The following is a 7692-nucleotide window of genomic DNA, read 5'->3' as shown; positions in this document are numbered from 1 at the left end:
TTGTCTACTCATCCTATCCATGCCCCTCATGGTTTTATAAACCTCTATAAGATCACCCCTCAGCCTCCGACACTCCGGGAAAGAAGTCCCAGCCTCTCCCTCTAGCTCAGACCCTCCATACCCGGCAACATCCTGGTAAATCCCTTCTGAACCCTCTCCAGTTTAATAATATCCTTCCTATAACAGGGCGACCAGAATTGGACACAGTGCTCCAGAAGGGGCCTCACCAACGTCCTGTACATCCTCAACATGACGTCCCAACTCCTATAGCACAAAGGTCTGAGCAATGAAGGCAAAAGTGCGAAACATCTGGTTAACCACCCTGTCTACTATTACAAAAGTGTCAACGAATGATATACCTAAACCCCTGACACCCCTGTATCTCTCACTGGTTAGCGCTGCTGCCTCACAGCACCAGGGACTCGGGTTCGATCCCTCCCTCGGGTGAGTGCCGGTGTGGAGTTTGCACGTTCCCCACGTGTCTGCGCGTGTTTCCACCGGGTGCTCTGGTTTCCTCCCACAGTACAAAGATGTGCAGGTTGGGGTGGGTTGGCCGTGCTAAATTATCCCATAGTGCCCAGGGATGTGCGGGTTAGGGTGGGTTGGCCGTGCTAAATTGTCCCATAGTGCCCAGGGATGTGCGGGTTAGGGTGGATTGGCCGTGCTAAATTGTCCCATAGTGCCCAGGGATGTGCGGGTTAGGGTGGATTGGCCGTGCTAAATTGTCCCATAGTGCCCAGGGATGTGCGGGTTAGGGTGGATTGGCCGTGCTAAATTGTCCCATAGTGCCCAGGGATGTGCGGGTTAGGGTGGGTTGGCCGTGCTAAATTGTCCCATAGTGCCCAGGGATGTGCGGGTTAGGGTGGGTTGGCCGTGCTAAATTGTCCCATAGTGCCCAGGGATGTGCGGGTTAGGGTGGGTTGGCCGTGCTAAATTGTCCCGTAGTGGCCAGGGATGTGCAGGTTAGGGTGGATTGGCCGTGCTAAATTGTCCCTTAGTGCCCAGGGATGTGCGGGTTAGGGTGGATTGGCCGTGCTAAATTGTCCCATAGTGCCCAGGGATGTGCGGGTTAGGGTGGATTGGCCGTGCTAAATTTTCCCGTAGTGCCCAGGGATGTGCAGGTTAGGGTGGGTTGGCCGTGCTAAATTGTCCCTTAGTGCCCAGGGATGTGCAGGTTAGGGTGGATTGGCCGTGCTAAATTGTCCCGTAGTGCCCAGGGTTGTGTAAATTAGTTGGGTTATTGGTGGATGGGTCTGGGTGGGGTGCTCTGAGGGTTAGTGTGGGCTTGTTGGGCCGAAGGGCCTATTTCCACACTGTAGGGATTCTATGATCCTGGTCTATTACCCTAATGCACTTTGTACAGTGCGATCGGCTCACAAAACAAAACTGTGCCTACGTACATGTGACAATAATAAAATCAACTCAAACGCGCAATAGAGGTCTCCGATTTAAGAACGAGGACAAACCTGCAGGCATTCCGCGAAGAAGAATGGCACGTTAATTGAATTGTCAGTATTGCTGTGTTGTTCAGACGGTGATTTATTTCCTCACCTTCTCTTTCAGCTGTGTTCTATAAGGATTCTTGTCCTGAAGGTCAATTGCTTCCTCTTTATAATATTGTTTCTGCTTGCTACAACATTGCGACCATGTTCGTGGATCTTTTTGGACATAAGTGCCCCAAATCCTATTATAGATTTTGGACTGTACTTAATAAAATCATCGAGGGTGCCTGGCTCATGGCAGGTAATTTGAAGTTCTATAATGTTGAGTATCCCTGGAGACAAACAAAAAGAGACCCACACTGTTGAAGCTTTTTTGTCTCGCATGCATCAGGACACAATTGCAAGAATGCCAAATTTCCCAATTTGTTCTGTTTGGCTAAGTGAACTCTGATTGCCTCCCAGGGACAAGTATTCCCTCAAATCTTTGTTTAAATTGGGAAAAAAAAGCCCAGGTCGATTCTGATTGGCTGAGGTGTTGTCATGGGTAAGAGTTTTTGCTTGATTAAGAGAAATACCATGTCTGGAAATGTTCTTGCTTCTTGGCAACACCTCAATTAATCTGCACCATCTTGCCTTTTCTGAACATGGGAGTAACTTGTGTTTTCTTGACGTCGGCCAATCAGAATCCCCTGGGTGCCCAATCAGCATCCTTTTCATGTCCGGTGCAAATTGTTGTTCCCTTGGGAATTGTGCATTCTTGAGAGGGTGTCCTGATGCGATACGTCTTTTCTCAATAATCATCGACGCTCTGCCCGTTGCGTGACTACTCCGCTTCAGCGTCAGTGATACGGGAGACAGAAAGTTCCGGAAATACTCAGCCAGTCAGGCGGCAACCGGGGAAGGGAAACTCAAAGTTAGAAAGAGACTCAGGTGGGTGACGTCTCGGGAGAACCAGAAAAAAACCTTGATCAATGGAAGGTTCTACACGCAAGAACAGAGAGGGGACCTTCGTTGTTAAATGGTGGCCGAAATATGAAGAGTTCGGGAACTCTACGGTGTTTGAAATTTTGAACTCTTGCAAACACCAGTTAGGGTTCTGTGAAGGAGCGGCCGATATATTTCCAAGTCGGGATGGCGAGGGGCTTGGAGGGGAATGTGCAGGGGATGGTGTTCCCCTGTACATGCTGCCCCTTGTCCTTCTGGATGGAAGTGGGTCGTGGGTTTGGAAGGTGCTGCCTGAGAGTCTTTGGTGAGTTTCTGCAGAGCATCTTGTAGACGGTACACACTGCTGCGACTGAGCGTCGGTGGGGGGGAGGGAGTGGGATGTTTGTGGATGTGGTGCCAACCCAGCGGGGGGGCTGCTTTGTCCTGGAGGGTGTCAAGCTTCCTGAGTGTTGTTGGGGCTGCCCCCATCCAGGGTAAAGTGGAGGGTATTCCCACCCTAACCTGCAACCCTCCTGACTTGTCGATGGTGGGACAGGCTTTCGTGGGGGGAGTCAGGAGGGGAGTTACTTGCTGCAGGATTCCCAGCCTCTGACCTGCTCTTGTAGCCGCTGTGTTTATGTGGTGGGTCCACGTGAGTTTCTGGTCAATGGTAACTCACCAGGACGTTGAGAGTGGGGGGTCGACGGTAACGCCACTGATACTCGGACCCTCCCTTGCTAATAGCTCCTTCTCTGCGCAGGTTCCTACTGGATTTACGAAATCTACCCTCCGTACTCCATCAGAGAAATGCGGCCGGATTATTGCGACCAGGTTTTTTACACCTTTTGCCTGGTGACCATGGCCCTGTCCTACGTTACCTTTGTGGGGTCCCTGCTTTTGGACTTCTGCCTCAGGCGCTGTCGGAAGGCCGGCCAGAAGAAAGGGCCAGACGAGCAGCTGGTGGGAAGTGGGCCGGCTCCTGAACCGGCCCCCCTGGGGGCCCAACCCCAGTCCTCCCAGGCAACAGTGGAGCTTCAGTCCACTATACCAAGTGCCTCGCAGAAGCGTGGCACCCACAAGAGGAAGTACAGGGCCAAGCTAGAGACCAAGCGCAAACTCGAAACTTGAGGATCAACTCCTTCCTGTCTCAGACCATTGCTGCATTGAAGATTAACAGCAAAATATAAATTGTATTCTGCTCAGCAGCGTTCTGAATGAAATTTTCCTCCGCGTTCGGTTTCCCAGAGAGAATGCGTAAACTGCGTGCCCACCACGCTAAATAGGCCCAGCCCATGGGCTCCGACTGCATGACGAAATGATCGAGGGAAGCGCTGGGGGAGGGGAGACTGTTCATATGTTATTTTTTACCGCCCTTTTATTCATACAGGGAGGCCCAGAATTTATTTCCCATCCCAAATTTCCCCAGAGGGTGGTTAAGAGTCAACCACTTTGGGCTATTGGCCTGGAGTCACATGTAGGCCAGACCAGGTAAGGATGGCAATTTCCTTCCCTAAAGGGCATTAGTGAACCAGATGGGTTTTTCCCCAACAATGGAATTGTAGACTTTTTAATTCCAGATATTTTTACCGTATTCAAATTCCACCATCCGCCTTGGCGGGATTTGAACCCAGGTCCTCTGGATTAACAGTCCAGCGATAACACCGCTAGGCCTCCACCTATATTGCCTGCGCTGGACCCCTCCTCCTCTGCAAGATCATCTCACTCAATCCCGCACCCCCACTCCCCCTCCCTAGCCGCCCATCAGCCTGGCATTTCCCAAAGCTCCCTTTCTCTGGGATGGTGAATGGCTAGGGAGCTCCCATTGCCCACAGGCTGAATGCACCGCCCACTGCAACCAACAGCCACGCCAACCCCCCCCCGACAACCCGTGCTCGTGTTAAGCACATCCATGTTGGATAGCCATGTGTAAGCCCTTATCCATTTAAGTCCCACGATGTCACAATCTCATCTGTGCGTAGCCTCCTCATTAGCCTCCTGATTTGCAAGCAAAATGACAGAGAGAGAGAGAGAGAGAGAGAGAAAAAAACATATCAGGCTTGTGGGGCCACCGTTTTGCTCCTTCTGAGGGCCGGTGACAGAGAACCGGATGGGGAAGACGTCATATAAACGCAGTGAGTAGAGTCGAGGGGGCCTCAGCCTTGAGCGCGTGAGATCCGAAAGAGTTCGAGGAAAGGTCCTGGCGAGGGAAAAAAAAAACGCAGGTTCTTAACAAAAACCGACGCTGGGGTCATAACCGTATAGAGCCAGGCCCTTCAGCCCATCGCATCCGCGCCAACCAACGGTCACCAAACCACACGAATCCCATTTTCCTGCCCTCGGTCCGTAGCCGGCTGTGCATTTTAAGACGCTTCTGAAAAGGCGCTAACACAGTCTGACCCCCTTCCTGTTGCACCATTTAACATTTTGACAGCACCTTCCAAAACCAAGGGAGGCTTCATTAGCCAACAGGAAGCTTCTAGAGGCTTATTCTCCGCCCAGACTGAAGGGATGGCCCAGCCAGTCTGCCTCCAGCAAGCTCCCACGAAAGACGTCTTGAATCAGATAATCCAAGTTCCCTCAACCAAAGGACAAATATCAGTCCAGGATCAAATCTTCCCCTCCAGCCCCACACTCCCACCCAAAGGGGGGCAGCAGGGTCTTAGCTTTAGTGTTGCACCTGAAACGTGGTACCTCAGACAAATTCTCACTCCTTCGGGTCTGCATTGGAGGGGGAACCTCTTAATTTTTAAACTCAAATGTTCAGAAAATTTCACCCACCATTTTCTCCCATCCATTTGTGGGATGTGGGTGTCGCTGGCTGGGCCCAGCGGTTATTGCCCCGTCCCTAGTTGCCCCCCCCCTTGAGAAGGTGGGTGGGGGTTGCTGAGCTGCCTCCTTGAACCGCTGTGGGGTGACCCACAATGTCCCCTCAGGGAGGGAATTCCAGGGATTCTGACCCAGAGACACTGAAGGAACGGCTGATGTATTTCCAAGTCGGGATGGCGAGGGGCTTGGAGGGGAATGTGCAGGGGGGTGGTGTTCCCCTGTACATGCTGCCCCTTGTCCTTCTGGATGGAAGTGGGCTGTGGGTTTGGAAGGTGCTACCTGAGGATCTTGGGTGAATCTCTGCAGATCATCTTGTAGATGGTACACACTGCTGCGACTGAGTGTCAGTGGGTGGGGGAGGGGGTGGGACGTTTATGGATGTGGTGCCAATCGAGCGGGGGCTACTTTGTCCTGGAGGGTGTCGAGCTTCCTGAGTGTTGTCGGAGCTGCCCCCATCCAGGGGCAAGTGGGGGGTATTCCCTCACCCTCCTGACTTGTGGATGGTGGGACAGGCTTTGGGGGGGTTGGGGGGGGGGGGGGGGTGGGGTCAGGAAGGGAGTTACTCGCTGCAGGATTCCCAGCCTCTGACCTGCTCTTGTAGCCGCTGTGTTTATGTGGTGGGTCCAGGTGAGTTTCTGGTCAATGGTAACCCCCCAGAATGTTGATAGTGGGGGGGCTCAGTGATGTTAAACACCGTTGAATGTTAAGGGGACAGTGGTTAGATTAGACCAAGGTGCAATTATTTTAGCCATTCCACTGTAAGTGGCTGCGCTCTTAGCTCCTGAGACCTCTAAGCTTTAGAGTGCCCTTCCTAAAGCTCTCTTTTACTTGGAAACAACCACTTGACCTTGCTCACAGTCGCCAAACCTTAAGAGATCCTCACGTGCATCAGCGTCATACCCAGTGAGTACCCAATTCCGGGTGGATGGGTCACGTTCTTGGGTCTCCACGGTGATGTTTAGTGTATTTTTACCAGACTCTCAGATGCTCCGAATCAAACATTTCTCCCCCTTTGAAGAGCTGGGGCAGGATGAAATGGAAACAGAGTTTGCTGCCACGAACAGAGCATGTCAGGCAACATGTGGGAGAGAGAGAGAGAGAGAGAGAGAGAGAGAGAGACAGAGAGACAGAGAGAGAGAGAGAGTCCCAAACTAAACTAGTCCTATTTGCCTGTGTTTGGCCCATTACCCTCGAAACCTTTCCTCTCCATGTGACTGTCCAAATGTCTTGGATTGGAAATTGGCTTGCTGAAAGATTGGATCGGAAATTGGCTTGCTGAAAGATTGGATCAGAAATTGGCTTGCTGAACGATTGGATCGGAAATTGGCTTGCTGAAAGATTGGATCGGAAATTTGCTTGCTGAAAGATTGGATCAGAAATTGGCTTGCTGAAAGTTTGGATCGGAAATTGGCTTGCTGAAAAATTGGATCGGAAATTGGCTTGCTGAAAGAAGACAGAGGGTGGTAGTTGATGTGGATAGTGACGAAGGATGCTATAGGTTGCAGAGAGGCATAGATAAGCTGCACAGTTGTGCTGAGAGGTGGCAAATGGAGCTTAGTGCAGACAAGTGTGAGGTGATGCACTTTGGTAGGAGTAACTGGAATGCAAAGTACTGGGCTAATGGTAAGATTCTTGGTAGTGTAGATGAGCAGAGAGATCTCGGTGTCCATGTACACAGATCCTTGAAAGTTGCCACCCAGGTTGACAGGGCTGTTAAGAAGGCACACAGTGTTTTAGCTTTTATTAATAGAGGGATCGAGTTCTGGAACCAAGAGGTTATGGTGAAACTGTACAAAACTCTGGTGCGGCCGCACTTGGAGTATTCTGTACAGTTCTGGTCACTGCATTATAAGAAGGATGTGGAAGCTTTGGAAAGGGTGCAGAGGAGATTTACTAGGATGTTGTGTGGTATGGAGGGAAGTTCTTACGAGGAAAGGCTGAGGGACTTGAGGCTGTTTTCATTAGAGAGAAGAAGGTTGAGAGGTGACTTAATTGAAACATATAAAATAATCAGAGGGTTAGATAGGGTGGATAGGGAGAGCCTTTTCCTAGGATGGTGACGGCGAGCAGGAGGGGGCATAGCTTTAAATTGAGGGGTGAAAGATACAGGACAGATGTCAGAGGTAGTTTCTTTACTCAGAGAGTAGTAAGGGAATGGAACGCTTTGCCTGCAACGGTAGTAGATTCGACAACTTTAGGTACATTTAAGTCATCATTGGACAAGCATATGGACGTACATGGAATAGTGTAGGTTAGATGGGCTTGAGATCGGTAATGACAGGTCGGCACAACATCGAGGGCCGAAGGGCCTGCACTGTGCTGTAATGTTCTATGTTCTATGTCTTTAAATGTTGGCACTTTGTGCCTGCCTCCGGCAGCACATTCACGTCCCACTCACTGTGTAAAATCATTGTCACCCAAGTCCTTTCTAAATCCCACTCCTCTCACCTTAAAAATGTGCCTCCTAGATTTTAACACCAACACCCTGTCCATGCCCCTC

General features: G+C 50.9%; 1 long non-coding RNA gene across 2 annotated transcripts in view; it reads right to left on the bottom strand.

The window, feature by feature from the left end:
- Window positions 1-1500: 1500 nt before the first annotated feature.
- The window catches only part of LOC125448753 (uncharacterized), an 83613-nt gene continuing 77421 nt past the window's right edge, over window positions 1501-7692 (bottom strand). For both annotated transcript variants that reach the window (XR_009443441.1, XR_009443442.1), the window contains one exon: window positions 1501-1774. This is a non-coding gene — a long non-coding RNA (uncharacterized LOC125448753). The remainder of the gene's footprint in view (window positions 1775-7692) is intronic.

This window comes from Stegostoma tigrinum, chromosome 45 (assembly GCF_030684315.1).
Source record: "Stegostoma tigrinum isolate sSteTig4 chromosome 45, sSteTig4.hap1, whole genome shotgun sequence".
NCBI classification, from domain to species: domain Eukaryota; kingdom Metazoa; phylum Chordata; class Chondrichthyes; order Orectolobiformes; family Stegostomatidae; genus Stegostoma; species Stegostoma tigrinum.
This window is presented reverse-complemented; position numbering and strand designations above follow the sequence as displayed.